Raw genomic sequence first — 20,854 nt, forward strand, 5'->3', positions numbered from 1 at the left:
TATATTTTTGGAATGCCTCCAAAACAACCCTTCCCTGAAAGCTCCACTCAGGGAGTCTGATTAAAACACATATTGCCATGATAATACATCAGGGCTTATTTGAATGCAGGTGGATATTTTTCAAAGTAAAAGCTGTTAGTCACAGGGCAATAGGCCTCCATGTTGGAATGCATTTGAGAAAAGATGGCAGGAGGCTGCTTTTCTGTCTCTATCTGCCAGGGCAAGAATCACAGCTCTGATAACAAGGAGATTATTTCCTGTTCTCCACATGCCAGGGATGGCCTCATAGGGCATCACATTTTTTAAATACCACAAGGACCTTGCATTTAATAAATGCATTAAGATGGTTGATTAACAGGCACAAAGTACATACATGCATATGCTGAAAGTCATTTCTGATCTGATTCTAAATTAGTAAACAGAAGAGCTATTCTGCACTCTCTGGACTGTAGGTATCTTTTGGCATTTATTGTAGCACAATAGGAACACAGCAGGGAAATTGTTGTTGTATATCTGTAGAATTGGTATTGGGAAGTAAGATCCTGAAGCTGGAAAGAGGACTGAGGAAGTGAGAGGCATAAGGCTCTACTGTTATTGGCTGTATGTACACTTGCATTGAATTTCTTCCAATAACTAGATGTTGTTCTCATAAATTGAATGTTTTGTTACAAGAACCAAGAACCTCATCCGATTTCCACTGAAGTAAACAAAAAAGAGTCCTTTAGATTTTCATGGGAGTTGGGTTTTGCCTCAGTTGTGTTTTTCTTTCTGTACCTAGCAGACACACAAATGCAAATGCTACAAATGTGGTCTCAGTTGTCATTCAGTGTGCTTGAGATGAGGTGCTCTCTTCAGGCCAGCGCTATCTTGGGAAACACTTGTTTTCCATAGATTTGCTCAGAACTGATGTCACCTGTTCTGCTCCCACATGAAACATTGTGGGAGGCAAAGATGGTCTCCTTGAGAAGAGGGAAAGGATCTGACTTTTGAGATTATAGACATACAAAAGTAAGGAGGATAGCAATCAGATATCAGGGACACAACATTTCCATTTTGAAAAAGGAAGAATTTTTTCATCAGTGGTTTATACTGTTAGGGGGCTTATTCCTTTACCCACTTACTTCCTTGGTCCTTCTCGCATGAACAGAAAGCAACAATACCCGAAGTCCAAAGGTGCAAACAATTCAATGTTTATTGGGGTGAACTTCCAGCAAGCATGATTCCAGTTTCCTTCCTTAGTATCCTCCTTCCCAGCTCTGACACCACAGAGCCTTACACCTGTGTCCCTGTTCCCATTCCTGCCCTTAGCCAAACATTATTCCAATTTTCTTACCCCCATTCCCTGTTCTCATCTCCCCCACCCACACACCCATCCCCTCCCACCCACACCCACTCACTTCCTCATTGACTACAAATTATATAGTAAAACTTGAGTTCTGCTTAGCTATACCTTAACCAATCATTTTCCTGAAATTTAACTAACCAATCCTAACATATTGTAACATGATTATGTAACCAATTATATCCCACCACCTTAATTAGTTTACACCCAGCAAAATTAATTATTCAGCAGACAGGAACAATCACAGAACCAGACAGAGATTATACAGACAAACAATAGCAAAGTGGGAACTATAATGACAAGACAGTACAGAAGTGAGGATTTCACATCCCAGCTATTGATAAGTGAGTTCTTGCCAGACAGGATGCTATCAAACTAAGTTTCCTTTTACATTTTCTAGACACTTCCCTTTCTCTGGAGGTGATAGGAATACAATCCTGTCCTGATAGTGCCTAACAGCCCAATAGCACCTGTCATAAATATAAAGGGAAGGGTAAACCCCTTTGAAATCCCTCCTGGCCAGGGGAAAGCTCCTCTCACCTGTAAAGGGTTAAGAAGCTAAAGGTAACTTCGCTGGCACCTGACCAAAATGACCAATGAGGAGACAAGATACTTTCAAAAGCTGGGAGGAGGGAGAGAAACAAAGGGTCTGTGTCTGTCTGTAGTCGTCTTGGCCGGGGACAGAACCGGAATGGAGTCTTAGAACTTTTAGTAAGTAATCTAGCTAGGTATGTGTTAGATTATGATTTCTTTAAATGGCTGAGAAAAGAATTGTGCTGAATAGAATAACTATTTCTGTCTGTGTATCTTTTTTGTAACTTAAGGTTTTGCCTAGAGGGGTTCTCTATGTTTTTGAATCTAATTACCCTGTAAGATATCTACCATCCTGATTTTACAGGGGGGATTTCTTTATTTCTATTTACTTCTATTTTTTATTAAAAGTCTTCTTGTAAAACACTGAATGCTTTTTCATTGTTTTCAGATCCAAGGGTTTGGGTCTGTGGTCACCTATGCAAATTGGTGAGGCTTTTTATCCAACATTTCCCAGGAAAGGGGGAGTGCAAGTGTTGGGAGGATTGTTCATTGTTCTTAAGATCCAAGGGTCTGGGTCTGTAGTCACCTAGGCAAATTGGTGAGGCTTTTTACCAAACCTTGTCCAGGAAGTGGGGTGCAAGGTTTTGGGAAGTATTTTGGGGGGAAGGACGCGTCCAAACAGCTCTTCCCCAGTAACCAGTATTAGTTTGGTGGTGGTAGCGGCCAGTCCAAGGATAACGGGGGTAATATTTTGTACCTTGGGGAAGTTTTGACCTAAGCTGGTAAAGATAAGCTTAGGAGGTTTTTCATGCAGGTCCCCACATCTGTACCCTAGAGTTCAGAGTGGGGGAGGAACCGTGACAGCACCTTATTTCAATGTGACTAGTTTGGAATGTGAGGATGTGATTGTTCGCTTCCTAGCTTATGGCTGCCTCTGCTGCTTAGCCAAAGGCCTTAACCTAAGAACAGGGCCTCAGACTGTCACACTAAGAGAAGGCCCTTACACCAGCAGACAGTGATTTTGATTCTTTCTTTTATACCTCTAGAACTAGCCAAGTGATAAGAATACACCTAAATTCTTAAAGTATAGGCCTTTGCAGACAGGCCTGAATATCTATATCCTAACATATACCTCCCCAGCCTTTAAAACGCTCTAGTAGAGCTGGTCATTGTTTTCCTTCAACCAGCTCTAGGCACTATATTGCTTTTAAGAAATTGAATCACACTAGGGCTATTGCGAGGCATCCATAACTCACTGAAAGCTATGGGAGACCTTGTGTGACGCATTGAGGAACTGTCTGGTGTTGAGGGGGATCACGGTCCTTGCTACAGGGTTCAAAGCGTGCTTCCTTACATGGGTGTGGTCTCCTCTCTGGCTGAACATCTATCTGGATTTTTCCCTTTCTTGTTAGCCTCACACAGCCCTTGTGCTCAAGGGCTACAGTTGTGACTGGTCCTTGATTGTGAAGAGCATAAGGTGAGGAAAGACTATCCTTCCCCATCCATACTAGTGCAGAGGACAGTCAAAAGCTGGTTCTGCAGAACTGGAAACAAGGAAAAGAGGTGGACTTACATGAGGTAAAACCGCATCTTTGGCAGGTTTAACTTGCAGTGATTGTTTCTTAGGTTATCAAGCAAGAGGGAAGAATACAATGGATTTGCTCATTTGGGCAAGATGTTTCTATTGCTTACTAGTGGTAGGTGAGCCTTATAAACTCTGAGCTTTTGAGAACCTCACAAAATATTTTAGGCTTGTAAAACTGTTTCTAGTCCCCAAAATTTCCACCTGTAATTTAAACCCATTTTCACCAGGGATGATTCACCTTTTAAAAATATATCATGTCAGAAATCAGTGGCACTAGACCAGTTTACACTAGCTGAGGATCTAGCCCATGTTTGTTATCTGGAGGGAAGTCTATGATATGTATTAGGACAGAAGAACATCCCCAAGAAGGTAGGCTGCCACAAATGGGTCGTGGTGGCAGCGGGGACGGGGGGTGGCTATGTGCTGCATACTGAATCTGTTTTTCCCAGGAGAATGTTTATCACTCCAATCTCTGCTGCCTTTTTTACAGTCTCTTCTAATGGAGCACAAACCCAACTGCATTTGAATTCAGGCTGAATTTTTAAATCCACAGCGTGAGTGAGTTCAAAATTAGGCAATATGTACTTTCCCAGACTTGATTTATTCATGTTCTCCACCCTCCTCATCCCCTTTTGCACTGATTTGCATACCTGTATTTTGACGGTGGTTGTGGGAGAAGCATGAACATGTATATCTGATATGTGAGAAAGATGTAAACATTTATCACTGAATTTACTAGAAAATCCACAATCTCTGAGTAGGTGTGTGAATGCATGTGTGTCTAACTTCTATCTCTTCTGGATGGCATCAGATTCTCTCATGCTTTTAGCCACTTTATAAGGTTCTGCTATTAATGTGGATACGTTTCTGTAAAATATCAGTCCCTATGTGTTTCCTGTCAAAAGCCTCATTGTATAGCACAATTGCTTTCCTGTTCTGGGTGTTATTGCTGCCTGTCAATATATCCACAGAAACAGCAAATCTTGGTCCCCACTCCGTGCTTGTAGAAGACCACTTGGCAGCAGTGATCTCTGGGGAGGTCTTGTATTTGATATGGCCATTTGCAAGGCATGGCTAATATTGCAACATTCTCCTCTTTTGCCATCCTGATCCATCATTCCTTTTCAGACTGTCCAAAAATGGTGCCGCTAAAATCATCTTCCTCCCCGCACTGGCGTGTCATTGCCCAGCACATCAAGTTCAAACCACTTATTCTGGCTTTCCTGGCTTTGTGACTCAGCCTGGCCTACCTCTTTGAGCTTCTCTCCTATTTGGTACCCCATTCTGCTCCTCCACCCCATCAATAACAAGAGCTTTGATGAGCTCTTCATTCACTTCTCCCATTCCTGACTTCATCCATCTTCTCACACTGTCCCATATGGAAGGAAAGACATCCTCTCCTCATACCTTCTAATCACTTCTGCTGTGTCACCTCATTTGTAATGTCATGTCTAAATTTAGATTGTAAATTATTCAGGACAGGAAATTTGTCTCTTAATTTATTCTGCCAAGTGCCTTGCACAATTTGAACACTGCAAAATTTGGCTACACTCTAAGAATCTTTGGAAATTATAACTGGAGCAAAGCATAGCTGTTGGCTTGTTGCCTGGGGCTCCTCCCAGGGCATACATTACCGCAATGCTCCATGAGCTGCATTGGCTTCCACTTCATTCCTGGGTGCAATTCAAGGTGTTGCTTTTGACCTTTAAGTCCCAAAGGCTGAACATGAATGGTTTAGAGCCTTCCCATCTCTTCATGTGATACTACAGCTGTAGAGGTCAATTGAGGTACTTGTAGCTAGGAGCCCTCAGTTTTATATGGAAAGAGTATTTCTAGGAAGGAGCTCTCAGTGAGAGACCCTCAACTGGAGCACACTTCTCCCCTTGGTTTCACAGAGCTTGAATTTGTTGACCTTTGTGTCATTCTCTATTTCCCCAGGCTGTTGAGGGAGGGTGTGAGTGGGTTGAAGTAAGTAAAGTTACTGTTGGGTTGGGTTGGATGAGTGCAGAGGATTTAGTGGTTATATGGATCAAATCTGTAGTTTTTGGAATGTATTTTTATATTTGTTGTACCAGTGTTTAGATCATTCTACAAAAGAAAACAAATAAATAAATACACTAAATAAAGTACAATAAATATATGGGGGGTAACACATAGTGTAAACTCTGATCTCTGTGCTCAAACACAACTGCAAACCTTCCACGCTGTGCCTCCACCTGAGAATCCCAGTGGCCTCAGATTCTGCCCAGCACTCCCCACACTCAGATGAAGAGGGGACTAGGACCCAGGTGGTGTCGCCCATCCTGCCAGCAATGTGACCTTTGGAAAGAAACTGCAGGGAGGAGCCAGACAGACACTGAACCTGGCAGAGCAGCTGCAAAACAGTTTCATTAGGGACCCATGGATACCGATAATATTTTCTACAGTTTCAACTTGCTTATGCTGATTGGCTGTTTGCTACAACCGCCTCCCACCACTTTGCTCACAGTCCCTTCATCTCATTACCCCTCCGAATTTCTTCCCCCTCCCTCATAACCCCACTCTGTCCCTGTCCCCCCACCCCCTAATCCCCTCCCTTCTTTTGTCTTTCTGTTTAGTTTATCCCACCCTCTACTAAATCCAGCCCAAAAAAATTAAACCAACTGTGGAACTAACGTGATATTTTCTGCCATCACGTCGGTCGCTCTGGTCCATCCCTTTTCCTTACCCTTCTTCTGTCTTGACTGTTTAGATTGTAAGCTCTCCATGGGCAGGAACCAGCTACTATTCTGTGTTTGTGCAATGTCTAGAACAACGGGGCCCATTCTTGGTTAGTCCCTGGCAAGAACGTGCAGAAGGGGCAACAAGCATGTGTATCCCCCTCCCCCCAGGATTCATCTAAATATATATATATTTCTGCTCCAGCCCCAGACCTAGTCCAAGCTGCTGCTCCGGCCCTGGACCCAGTCTCCAGCTGCTGCCCCAGCCCCAGCGACTGACTGCTGTTCACTGCCCCAGCCCCAGCTGCTGTTCTAGCCCTGGGCCCGGCCCCTCTCCGCTGCTCTAACGGTCAAATTTAAATTCCAGAGCATGCCCTTAGTCCCTAGGCACATCACCGAATAAACATGGTTAATAATAACAACTAACTACGTGGCCAGTTAGAGTATGTAACCACGTACAAATCTTGCCTGAAAATGTTCTCCTCAGTTTGATGCTGTGAACTCATTTTTTATCCTCCCATAGCTAGATTCCTCTCCACTTACTTTCCCTTCAGTTAGTTTCACGTATTTATTTGCCATTGTGCTCCATCACAACATTTTTATTGCAATAGATCCTCTTCCTATTTTATTTTTCTCTCCTGAACACCAAGTTCAATTCTCCAGATCTCATTGAAATCTGTGGTTTGATATAAATTTTCCTTTCTATCCTGGTACTTCTTTGCAAATCAGCAATTATCCCTGTGAGAAATCAGCGTACGCAGTATATGGAATAGTCTCCTGCATTGGGATTTCTTTCTATGTAACTGTGAAATCAACTAGACACAGTACGCTTGTCTGTTACTGTGTTTCCCCTTATTTCCTGTCAGTACTGTCTCGTCAGTGGCTGCTTGCCAGCGTTTCTCTGTCTTGTTCAGCAAAGCTCTGATGGGCACAAATTGAAACAAACCTAGTTTCTAGGCTTTAATTCTGATGCCCTACATATAGTTCCCAATCAGTGCTAAAGGGGCTTTCCTTCTTTTTTTCCGTCTGTGAAACATCTTTTATAAATGCTTGCCTGGAGCTCTCAAAAATCATTTCATGATGATTCAGTCATCTGTAATCTTTAATAAGCTCTCAGCACTGTATGTTGACAGCTTAGAAATTTGAGGAGGCGTATGACTGTTAGAGGGAAAATACTTCTGCAGGGTCAATTATAGCTCCAAATCAGCAAAAGATGAAGCATAAATATAGTAGTGTCTCAATTTTATGTATTTATCTGGAGTGATGCAAGAAAGTTGTAAATCAATCATATCTTCTTGTTTGTTTTGTTTTTGTTGTGTTACACTTCTAATAACCTGCTGCAAATAAGCTACGACCAGCTGGTGCTGGATATGATGGGTCCAGAGATGCCCTTGACACTTTGCTTGGCTATTTTGATTCTGTCCTGCTCAGTTGTTGCTAGTCACATAACAGTTTTGCTTAACCTGTAATAAACCTCATGTTAATCTGAGGTTGAGGTCAGCTAGGAGCTACATAGCTGTAGGAAAAAGGAACACTTCCTTACTCTCATTTTGTTTCTGTAGTGTAATGTTCACCTCACACACGAAAGGTCCCTGATTCAGAATGAGGCAGAAACAGCCCTGTTTTTAAGTTGGGTTTCCATAGTGTAGTGGTTATCACATTCGCCTAACACGTGAAAGGTTCCCAGTTTGAAACTGGGTGGAAACAGGTCACTGTTTCTTTCTCTGACTCCCCTCCTGTGTTTGGGGGAGGGGTAGCTCAGTGGTTTGAGCATTAGCCTGTTAAACACAGGGTTGTGAGTTCAAGCCTTGAGGGGGCCATTTAGGGATCTGGGGCAAAAATTGGGGAGTGGTTCTGCTTTGAGCAGGGGGTTGGACTAAATGACCTCCTGAGGTCCCTTCCAACCCTATGATTCTATGTTGTGACACTGGCATCAGAAGTCTAGTTTCTCTGAGTTCTATTAATCCAGCTCCAGATCTAAACATGATCCAGAGACTATACTGGTCCCATTGTTCTTTAACCTCTCTGTAGTGATGGAGTAAAGTCAGGGGTCTGTGCTGATTCTTTTAGATTTTAGCATTCTTTGTCATCTTTGATCATTAGGTGTTGTGCACTTGCTTGAGAATCGTGGGGAGTGGATGGAGTAAGCTTGCATGGCTTTGTCCCTGTATCTTGAATGTAGCCAGAGATCGAACATGCTCTCCATGGTCTATAGATTTGTATTTCCAAAGGAGGGGGGCATTTTTCAAGGTGACTTGCCAATTCTTTTCTTTATCAAGCCTTTCTCTTGGTTTCACACACACCTTTACTGACATAATTTTTTTTAACTGGGTGCCTAGAGTAAAGCATCTAAGTCCCTATTTAGGTTTCTAAAGAAGAATTAGACCATGTCCTTATTATTACCTACCTCTGATATAGTGTTCTTCATCACTAGACCTCAAAGCACTTTACAAAGGAGGTCAATATCATTATTACCACTTTACAGCTGGGGAAACTGAGTCACGGAGAGATGAAGTGGCTTGCCCACAGTCACCCAGCAGGCCAGCCAGGACTAGAACTCAGGTCTCCTGAGTCCCACTGCAGTGCTTAGGAAGTAGTAGCATGCTATTGTGCTGCTCCAAGATCAGTGCATGGTGGGAAAAGTGGCTTTCTTGTCATCATAGAATCAGTGTTCCAGCCCCTGATGTCTGTGAAGTTCAGTCTTTCTGAAAGGGGTTCCCACGAGAGCTAGTGGGGAATTTTTAGACCTTTTTTTTTGGGTCAGAACACACTGATTCTTTTAAACAGAAACTGTTTGCAGGAAAGGGTCCCTTTTGACGAATCTCCCGGGTTTTGGAAAACAAACAGCAAACAACAACAAAACCCCCCAAATAAAAAACAAAACAAACACAAAATGGAGTGCATTTTGAAACTGTTGAAACATCCCATATTGACTTTTAGTAAAAAATAAAATAAAAAGGTCAAAATCACAATGAAACATTTCAGAATTATGGAAATGTAATGTTCGATTGACCCAATCAAAAAAAAAATCTGATTTTTGGTTTGCCAAATTTTTTCAAAGTTTTGACTTTTTGTCCTGCTCTGGGATGGGAAACAATTCAAAATCTCAAAAAATCTCATGAGCAAACCAGTTCCCCCACAACTCTATCCCTGATCCACACTACAAACTTATGTGGGTCTACCTATGTTGCTCTGGGGTGTGGAAAATCTACCCCCCTGCGTGACGTAGTTATACCGATCTAACCCCTGGTGTAGACAGCGCTATGTCGACCAGTGAGCTACCACCTCTTGGGGAGGTGGAGTAACTAGAAGAAGAGCTGCAGGGCGCAGCTGACTGGTGCAGCTGCAGCGCTGTCAGTATAGACAAGTCCCTTGTCTCCATTTCTCTCCCTAGAATCTCTCTTTTTTGCTTTGCAGACCTGCCAGTTTTATTCTGTGCTCCCTGTGAAGTGGTCAGGTGCTAATCGGCATTGTCATATATCAGCCATGGAGTGCTCAGGTTTACCTGAATAGGGATGGTGATATTTGCACAGGTGCTCTAGCTGAGCGAAGTAATTAATATCCATTTTCTCTGCCCAATAGGTTTGTTTTCCATCTCCTGTCTGTTAACAAACATTAATGCAAAATCTCCTTTGAACTCACATATACAATTACCTGTCTTGGATGGTGGTCTTTCTCTTCCACTGCTGCTGCTATGTAAATAGCTCTTAATGTCCTCGCTAAGGGCCCAATCCTGCTCCCACTGAAGTTTTTCTGTTTGCTTCCTTGGAAGCAAGATCAGGCTCTGCATTAGCCTATGCCCTGCACCCCCAGAGGTGTTTGCTTTCCTGTGCTTAATTACTAGACAGCAGATCGTTCTCCTTCAGTCACATTCTTAAGGTTCCCAAGTTTTCCATAATTCCATATTTCTCAATAATCTCATTCTTATCAAGTATGATTTCCCCTTTTCCGTAATTCCATATTTCTCAATAATCTCATTCTTATCAAGTATGATTTCCCAATCTGACATAGTCCCCAGGCTTGTACCATACTTTTCATAGAACTTTGGGTTTCACAGATCTGAAACTCAATGTGACACCTCCCACATTCTCTCTCTCTCTGTCTCTCTCTCTCTGTCTCTCTCTCTCATCAGTACTATAGTATTTGAGCATCTCCCAAGGAATTAAAATTGTTCAAATATTTTTCTTTCTTTCCTATGTTTGTAGGATCTTTGTTTCTCTTTTTCTCTCTCTGCACAAATTATTGTGGGAAAGCAACTTTAGTCTGGGAGGTGGTGTGTTCATGGTCACTCTTATCTCTCGCTCCATAGTTTAGCACCAGCTCCTGTGAAACTTCTGTTTCTCACACTCGGGACCTCCCCTTACTGGCTGACAGTTTCATGGTTTTAATGGATCATAGCAGTTGTAGGAGGACATGGTGGATGGAGAGACAATCTCTCAAGTAGCTAGGAACAATTAAATGGAAGGTTTTGACTATCACGACAGACCTTGAACCGGACTCTGTATTTTATTGGGAGCCAATGCAGAGATAGTCTAACCCAAACCCCACTAAAGTCAATGGAAAGGCTCCCATTGGTTTCAGTGGGCTTTGGATCAAATCCCGAGTGGAGCACAGGTTTACTGAGCAAATGGTCTTTTTCAGGGTGTGTGGTTTTGTTCCTAGATATAAGTTCCAGTAATCAAGCCCAAGAGTCACAAATACATCGGTCACCCTGGCCAGGTCTGTGTCTGATAAGATGAGGTGCAATCTTCTGGCCAGTAGAGCATGGATATGTACATTTTTTGTCACCATGGCTATTTACACATCAATAGCATAATGGCCCAAAGGACCTAAAGGCTACAACCTATCCTGAAGGATGACCCATCACTTTCACAAATCTTGGGAGACAGGCCAGTCCTTGCCTACAGACAGCCCCCCAACCTGAAGCAAATACTCACCAGCAACCACACACCACACAACAGAACCACTAACCCAGGAACCTATCCTTGCAAAAAAGCCCGTTGCTAACTGTGTCCACATATCTATTCAGGGGACACCATCATAGGACCCAGTCACATCAGCCACACTATCAGAGGCTCGTTCACCTGCACATCTACCAATGTGATGTATGCCATCATGTGCCAGCAATGCCCCTCTGCCATGTACATTGGTCAAACTGGACAGTCTCTACGTAAAAGAATAAATGGACACAAATCAGATGTCAAGAATTATAACATTCATAAACCGGTCGGAGAACACTTCAATCTCTTTGGTCACTCGATTTCAGACCTAAAGGTCGCAATATTACAAAAAAAAAGACTTCAAAAACAGACTCCAGCGAGAGACTACTGAATTGGAATTAATTTGCAAACTGGATACAATTAACTTAGGCTTGAATAGAGACTGGGAGTGGATGTGTCATTACACAAAGTAAAACTATTTCCCCATGTTTATTTCCCCACCCTCCACCCCCTCCACTGCTCCTCCGACGTTCCTGTTAACTGCTGGAAATGGCCCACCTTGATTATCACTACAAAAGGTTCCCCCCCCCCCCCGCTCTCCTGCTGGTAATAGCTCATCTTAAGTGATCACTCTCCTTACAGTGTGTATGATAACACCCATTTTTTCATGTTCTGTGTGTATATAAATCTCCTCACTGTATTTTCCACTGAATGCATCCGATGAAGTGAGCTATAGCTCACAAAAGCTTATGCTCAAATAAATTGGTTAGTCTCTAAGGTGCCACTAGTACTCCTTTTCTTTTTGTGAATAGAGACTAACACAGCTGCTACTCTGAAACCTAAAGGCTACAGAGTGACATAACAATCAGAAGCATACCTCTCCCCCTTTCCAAACCCAAAAGTGGGGTGCAGGGTGTGACAAAGAACCAAACTGAAGAACAAAAGTGATTATGCATGCAGGAAAGTTTAACTGCTGTGGGTTCCCTCATGTAAATAACTCTTTGTCCGTGAACATTTCCTTATTCTTACCTGCATTCAGTTTTAACTAGCTGCTTTTCATTCAGGTGCTGGATTCAGCTAGGCATTGAGAGAGTATTTGTGGATGGACCATGGTGGTGGTTTCTTCTGACCTTGCAATGGGAAGAGTTTCTGCCTGGGGGTAGCAAAGATCTGACCAGGATAGGATGGTGGTTCTTGCATTTCTGATGTCCATGCCCAGTCCAAAAATTCATTCTAGTAACAGCCAGCTGGGGGGCAAATAACACCTAGGAGAAACCAAAGTGGAGTGTTTGGGTAAAGGGCTTTGGACTGTCATAACAGAGGCTTCATCTATGTGGATACTGAAATCTACCAAGACAATGAGTCTGATGTTGATTCTTAAGAACTTCATCACCTTGTCAGAAAGTGTATTTTACCAGCTCCTCTGGGAAGCCAGTGATATCTTGTGGCTTATAGATTAGCAGGATGTCCAGTTCAGTTTTGTCTCTGTGGTCTCATAGATTAAATGGACATATTCAAATCATTTTGATTTTAGTGGGGTTTTCCTGCATTTGAGCTGGAAGGGAATACAATGGCTACTCCACCTCCTTCTGCAGGCTGGCTGGATGTAAAGTGGTTGATCTAGTTGCAGTTTAAAGCAGAAAGTGAAATTTCTAAGTCGCTGTTTTCCCCAGGGATTGTGTCTGGTAAAACCCTTTGAAAATCAGTGCCTGTAAGTGCTGTTAAGAATTCCATTCAGATACTGTAAGCAGTTTTCGGAATTACATTCAAATAATAGAGGAAAGTTGGGGAAATTTTTCCAGTATACTAGAAATCCAGTTAATAAATAGAAAATAAATGAGTGACCCATCTCTATTTTTATTGAAAGAGTCCACTGGCATAGAAAAACCACAAACACGAGCAATGGATCGATACCATCCACGAATTACCATTTGCTGCTGCTGCATCACCCTCCTCCATCCTCCACCTGTTCTCCTCCCAGCTGCTTCTCTCCATCCTTGTTTTATTCCTGTAACCTCTTAACTCTCAATCCTCATACAAAGTGGTTCTCACTTCTCAGCCTAGTGGCTATCCCCTGACTGGCATAAAATCATCCGTTACAAGAATTTTTTTAGCATGGATTGCAGAGTGAGTAACACACCTATCCATGTGTTATTTAGATGACACAATGTGGGTGTTTCCTATTCATAAAATACTATAACAACAATCTCCTGGGATAAACAAACTCTGAGGTGGAAACCTCAGCTTTTGCAGGATTATCCAAGATTTTATCACATTCTGGAAGCTATAATTGTAGGAGCATTTAAATATCCTGAAAAATTGTTTTCTCACAAATAAGAACAGGTTTCAGAGTAACAGCCGTGTTAGTCTGTATTCGCATAAAGAAAAGGAGGACTTGTGGCACCTTAGAGACTAACCAATTTATTTGAGCATAGCTTTAAGTGAGCTACAGCTCACGAAAGCTTATGCTCAAATAAATTGGTTAGTCTCTAAGGTGCCACAAGTCCTCCTGTTCTTTTTACAAATAAGAACATAATCATTCCACAATGTCATGGTATATTTTTGTGATGTCTGCACCATGGGATGTTTTGTTGTGATGTCACAATGTTGCAGAATGATCCTACAGCACCTGTAGAGCCAACCAAGTCCAAATCTAAGTCATTTATTACTAGAGCTGATGGAACAATAATAAGTGAATGCTTTAATGCAGTAGTTCCCAAACTTGTTCCGCCGCTTGTGCAGAGAAAGCCCCTGCTGGGCCGGGCCGGTTTGTTTACCTGCCGCATCGGCAGGTTCGACCGATCGCGGCTCTCACTGGCCGCGCTTTGCTGCTCCAGGCCAATGGGAGCTGCTGGAAGCAGCACGGGCTGAGGGACTTACTGGCTGCTGCTTCCAGCAGCTCCCATGGACCTGGAGCAGCGAACCATGGCCAGTGGGAGGCGCAATCAGCCGAACCAGCTGACGCGGCAGGTAAACAAATTGGCCCGGCCCAGCAGGGGCTTTCCCTGCACAAGTGATGGAACAAGCTTGGGAGCCACTGCTTTAATGTGACACATTTCAAATACAACATCCAGCAAAATGTTTGTCATTAATCATTCATCTCAGTTATTAACCCATGAGATAATTATTGCTGAGCTAACAGGAAGCATCCTAATTGTTATTATACTGAAATGTCTAATGAGTAATTATTTGGCGCAACTAAATGATGATAGGTTAAAAGATGGCATGTTCTGATATGACATAAATAGCTGACTTTGTTATGGATATATACACAATTCATTTTAAGGCAGTAGTGAATCAAAGTGAAAATGTAGTGCATGGTTATTGAAAATTACCATACAGAATCCCAGAAGTCTATTTCTGAAGCCATTCCATTACAGTGTAATTCCTGACAATATCACACTGAAAAAAAATCTCCTTTCCTAGATGCAATCTTGATACAGCTAATGCTTCTAGAGTTCTTAAATGTGTAATTGTTTCCATAGTAATGATAGAGCTGGATGATAGGTACTATCTATTCTTATTACATTACATGTAGAGGATTCACTTACTGCCTTATGCCTACAGTGAACAAGGCACCTCAGGAGGAATTGCCTGCTTTCCAAGGGATATTTCAGTTTCTATTTTGATAAGGTGAAGTCTTTATTTTAAGCACTGAATGACATCAGACCTGAACTAATTCTGGAGACTGGTAAGGATTAGTAGTTCCGTGTCTAGTAATCTAACTGGGCTACTAAACCTAAAGATTAACAGTCTTCCTTCCTCCCATAAATGTCCTTATTTTCTATGCATGCAAACTCTTCCCAGTTAAAAGACCAAGCTGATGACAACGTTACCCTGGAGAATACAAATCAGATGATTGAGTTTGTTAGTCTAAATTAATCACTGTAAGGAAATAGTTGCATGAAGAACGCTGTAGTATCTCCATTCGTTCATTGTGTTACCTCTAATAAGATACAATGATTCCTTACTGTGACATTCAGTCCATGTTTTAAAGATTACAAGCTAACTACAATGGCATATAGGTTAACAAATTAACAATATTTCAATTTACTCTTCAAATTAAAACATGTGAAATGGACAAATGGATCAATTAATCACATCAGAAGTTGGTCCCAGGGCATCACATTTCAGTGACCCAGGTGGTTTAACAAATGAATTGGATCATTTAATTGATTCAGCTATGGACTCCAAGATATCGTGTTTCCAGATGGCTATTTTAAACATTTATGCGGACCCTATTAGATGGTACCAGGTGAAGTATTAGCTGTGTGCCTGTTAAAATTCACAAAATATTGTAGTCTAAGGGCAGCAGCTTGCAAGATCTCAGCAGGGTGGCATACAAGAAACACTTCCCATAAAAGCAGTATAAGGAGAGGGAAGAGACATCTCTAAAGCTATTTCAAATATACATATATAACAAGTATACCAACGGCACCTTGTGATTATAGAAAAAGAACTGATCTCACCCTTCTCATTTAGAATGTCACTTATTGTGTTCCTTTATGAAACAGTTAAAAAGGATCTTTTACAAACTGAGAGAAAAATGGAAGGGGCGGACTCTGATCCTGAATGAGTGAAGTCGATGGGAGCTTTGTCAGGATTGACCCTGGAGGTACTATGCTGAGAAGTAGTATAAATACATTCTGTTTTTTATGCATTATAGCTTGGGCTATGCTGAACCTGCAAGACCCTTCACATGCCAATTTTCTTGCTCTATATGGGACTGCAGTTGACAACAAAAACCCAAACAACTTCATCCAGTAAACCAGTTCTTTCTATTTCTTTACAAAAACGGTAGAACAAACAATATTATTCTTACTAAGGAGTGTTAGCCCTGATTTCCTGTCTAAATTCTAATTTGGGTTATTACATTCTATCTAAATTCCCTTTGCAATTTCAATTGAATATGGTGTCCTTCACCTCCAGTACTAAACTCTTGTAATAATACCATGTAGTGTTAAACAGCTGCCTGTTTCCACTGCAGCAGTGGCAGCATTTAGATGGTGGGAGAAGTTATCATTATATGGTATATCCCAGTAGTTCATAAAATGCTCTGGGATTCTTCATCAGGAACGGTGCTGTATAAATATAGGTTAAACATTTTATTTTATACTCCTGAATTCCTTTATCATTTATGTTTCTGTTCACCCAGGGAGAATTAATTTTTAAATATTGTGCAGTAATATTTTATATTTCTGTTTTTGAAAGAAAGGGTTTCCAATATGATTGAAGTTGGCATCTGAGCTTAGATTCAAATCTAAGGACTCTAGACTAGTGGTTTTCAATCTCTGGTCCATGGACTCATGGGGGTCCTCAGACTATATCTAAGATTTTCAAAAGGGGCCACACCTCCGTTTGAAATTTTTTTAGGGGTCCCCCAATGAAAAAAGGTTGAAGGCACTGCTTTAGACCCTAGAGCAGGGATGGGCAAACTTTTTGGCCCAAGGGCCACATCGGGGTATGGAAATTGTATGGCGGGCCAGGAATGCTCACAAAGTTGGGGTTGGGGTGGAGGAGGGGATGAGGGGTCTGGCTGGGGGTGCGGGCTGGGGATGAGGGGTTTGGGGTGTAGGAATGTGCTCTGGGCTGGGACCGAGGGGTTCAGAGTACAGGAGGGGGATTAGGGCTGGGGAAGGGGGTTGGGGCATGGAGGGGGGAGGTGAGGGGTCCAGCTGGGCATGCAGGCTCTGGGGTGGGGCTGGGGATGAGGGGTTTGGGGTGCAGGAGGGTGCCCCGGGCTGGGACCGAGGGGTTCAGAGGGCGATCAGGGCTGGGGCAGAGGGTTGGGGCATAGTGGGGTGGCTCAGGGGTGCACACTCCAGGTGGTGCTTACCTCAAACAGCTCCTAGAAGCAGCAGCACATCCCTCCTCCAGCTCCTGCATGGAGGCGCAGCCAGGCGGCTCTGCTGCGTGCTGCCCCGTCCACAGGCGTCGCCCCTGCTGCTCCCGCTGGCCATGGTTCCCGGCCAATGGGAGCTGTGGGGCAGTGCTTGGGGCGGGGACAGCATGCGGAGTGGAGCCCCTGGTTGCCCCTACACGAAGGAGCCATATTATGCAGTATTATGGCTTTTCCAAATATAGAATTTTGACAGATTTTTTGTTAAACTGAAGCATTTTAACCTTAAAAAAAATTAAGTCTGTCCTTTAAAACATTTCTATAACTATGTAGTAGAAAGAGTGTGCCTTGATGATCTGTTAAGGAACTCATAGACTCACAGGCTTTATGGTCAGAAGGGACCATCGTGATCACCTAGTCTAACCTCCTGCATGTTGCAGGCCACAGAACCTCACCCACTCCTGAAGTAGACCCTAATCTCTGGCTGAGTTAATGAACTCTCCTGGAACTCCTCTTTCATAGATTAAAAATAGCAATGGAGGAACCTCCAAAGGTTCAGGCCTCGTTCCTCAGACACAGTGAGTTTACATTGTATATGAGTAGTTCAAAATATTCCTTACAGTGTTATTTCCTTGCACTTGTCTGTAATTAATTTAATCTGCCATCGTGTTAGGTCCCTCTGGAGTTCCTCGCAGTCTGCTCCAGTGCTGACTAAATTAAACAATTTTGTATTGTCCGCAGATTTTTTTCCACCTGAATGTTCACCCTCTTATCCAGATCATTAGCAAATACATTAAACAATGTTTCAGATACAGATCTTTGGGGCACTTAATTGCTAATCTCTTCCCATATGGCAAATTGAATGCATTTATCCTTACTCTTTATTTTCTATCTCTTGGCTAGTTTCTAATCCATGGTAATACTTTACCTCTCACCTCCTGACTACTAGTTTCTTTAATAGCTTCTTGTGAGGATTTTGTAAAAAGCTTTGTGAAAGTTCAAATAAATTGTGAGCTGGTTTATCCACTTGTCTCTTTTTCTGCTCTGCGTTACGATTCACAAGTAGAAAATAAAGGACTCTTATCCAAAGACACCTAATATCTCACCCAGACATATCTAGTATTTTGTTGGAATGGTGAAGATGTTTTATATCTAAGGTAATTGTAGCGTTTCATTATAATAGCATCTAACCACCTCACAATTTGTAACACACACTGATCTTGACCACACCCCTGAGAGGAAAGTGTATTCCCTATAAATATATATAAGGTGGGGAACAGTCAGAGAGACAATGTGACCTTTCTGAGGTCAGACAGGGATCCTTTGGCAGTGCAAGTAGTTGAACCCTGGTCTGTAGAACCCTTATTTAGTGCTTTAACCACTAGACCTTTCTTCCCATCATCTGTTTTATTATGGTTGAGAAACTCAGATTAGCCTTGCATGAGTTCTGTGCAATTTGCAATGCACACAAATAGTACGGTAAGTATCACCAGGGCTGTGATAAATAAAGTGACCCTTTCTACAGAATTTACTGATGAGCAATACTCCAAGGATACAGAAGATAATGCTGTCCTTTTTCATTACAAGTGAGATTAAGACAGAATGCATACAACCAGAGCAAGTAGTGGGAGTTTGGCTTTGTTTAGGGTTTAGAATTTTGAGGGTTGTTTTTTTTTTCCTGGGCCCTTTTGTTAGATGATGCTTGTGCTTAGGTCTGATTTTCAGGGTCATCCATGAGGCAGTTCTTATTACTAATGCTCCCACTAAATGCCTTGTTATTCAGAGGTTCTCATTCACAGTCATTAATATCCACATCACTGTTAAAATTGATAGGGATTTGTTGCAGAATTCTTGGCGTCTTTGAAAAATATGTATGCTAACAGCGGATACTGCAAATTTGTGGCACATCACTACAATGTGTGGTGCCAGTTGGAGCTTTTACTCTTGTTATTGCTCTTGCTGATTTTTGATGGACTTTTGCTCCTCAGCACTTTGTTTCAGTTATTGGTGTCTTATACCCTCATTCAGTTTTAAGGGAGGACAAGCCGTTTCTTTCTCCATAGTCAACCCCACCTCATCATTGCCAGTGTTGCCAACTCTCATGGTTTTGTCATGAGTCTCATGATAATTATTCGCAAAAAGAAAAGGAGGACTTGTGGCACCTTAGAGACTAACCAATTTATTAGAGCATAAGCTTTCGTGAGCTACAGCTCACTTCCTCAGATGCATATCGTGGAAACTGCAGCAGGCTTTATATATACACAGAGAATATGAAACAATACCTATTCCCACCCCACTGTCCTGCTGGTAATAGCTTATCTAAAGTGATTTCCAGCACAAATCCAGGTTTTCTCACCCTCCACCCCCCCACACAAATTCACTCTCCTGCTGGTGATAGCCCATCCAAAGTGACAATTCTTTACACAATGTGCATGACAATCAAGCTGGGCTATTTCCTGCATAAATCCAGGTTCTCACATCCCCCCACCCCCATACACACACAAACTCACTCTCCTGCTGGTAATAGCTCATCCAAACTGACCACTCTTCAAGTTAAAATCCAAGTTAAACCAGAACATCTGGGGGGGGGGTAGGAAAAAACAAGAGGAAACAGGCTACCTTGCATAATGACTTAGCCACTCCAAGTCTCTATTTAAGCCTAAATTAATAGTATCCAATTTGCAAATGAATTCCAATTCAGCAGTTTCTCGCTGGAAACTGCTGGTCACGGCTAACCTGGTGGCTGAACTTTGTGACTTTGTCCTTACCCATAACTACTTCACATTTGGGGACAATGTATACCTTCAGATCAGCGGCACTGCTATGGGTACCCGCATGGCCCCACAGTATGCCAACATTTTTATGGCTGATTTAGAACAACGCTTCCTCAGCTCTCGTCCCCTAAAGCCCCTACTCTACTTGCGCTATATTGATGACATCTTCATCATCTGGGCCCATGGAAAAGAAGCCCTTGAGGAATTCCACCATGATTTCAACAATTTCCATCCCACCACCAACCTCAGCCTGGTCCAGTCCACACAAGAGATCCACTTCCTGGACACTACAGTGCTAATAAACAATGGTCACATAAACACCACCCTATACCGGAAACCTACTGACCGCTATTCCTACCTGCATGCCTCCAGCTTTCACCCTGACCACACCACACGATCCATCGTCTACAGCCAAGCTCTGCGATACAACCGCATTTGCTCCAACCCCTCAGACAGAGACAAACACCTACAAGATCTCTGTCAAGCTTTCTTACAACTACAATACCCACCTGCAGAAGTAAAGAAACAGATTGATAGAGCCAGAAGAGTTCCCAGAAGTTACCTACTACAGGACAGGCCTAACAAAGAAAATAACAGAACGCCACTAGCCGTCACCTTCAGCCCCCAACTAAAACCCCTCCAACGCATTATTAAGGATCTACAACCTATCCTAAAGGATGACCCAACACTCTCACAAATCTTGGGAGACAGGCCAGTCCTTGCCTACAGACAGCCCCGCAACCTGAAGCAAATACTCACCAACAACCACATACCACACAACAGAACCACTAACCCAGGAACTTATCCTTGCAACAAAGCCCGTTGCCAACTGTGCCCACATATCTATTCAGGGGACACCATCACAGGGCCTAATAACATCAGCCACACTATCAGAGGCTCGTTCACCTGCACATCCACCAATGTGATATATGCCATCATGTGCCAGCAATGCCCCTCTGCCATGTACATTGGTCAAACTGGACAGTCTCTACGTAAAAGAATAAATGGACACAAATCAGATGTCAAGAATTATAACATTCATAAACCAGTCGGAGAACACTTCAATCTCTCTGGTCACGCGATCACAGACATGAAGGTCGCTATCTTAAAACAAAAAAACTTCAAATCCAGACTCCAGCGA

The sequence above is a fragment of the Lepidochelys olivacea genome, assembly GCF_965140295.1.
Source record: "Lepidochelys olivacea isolate rLepOli2 genome assembly, chromosome: 3".
NCBI lineage: Eukaryota > Metazoa > Chordata > Testudines > Cheloniidae > Lepidochelys > Lepidochelys olivacea.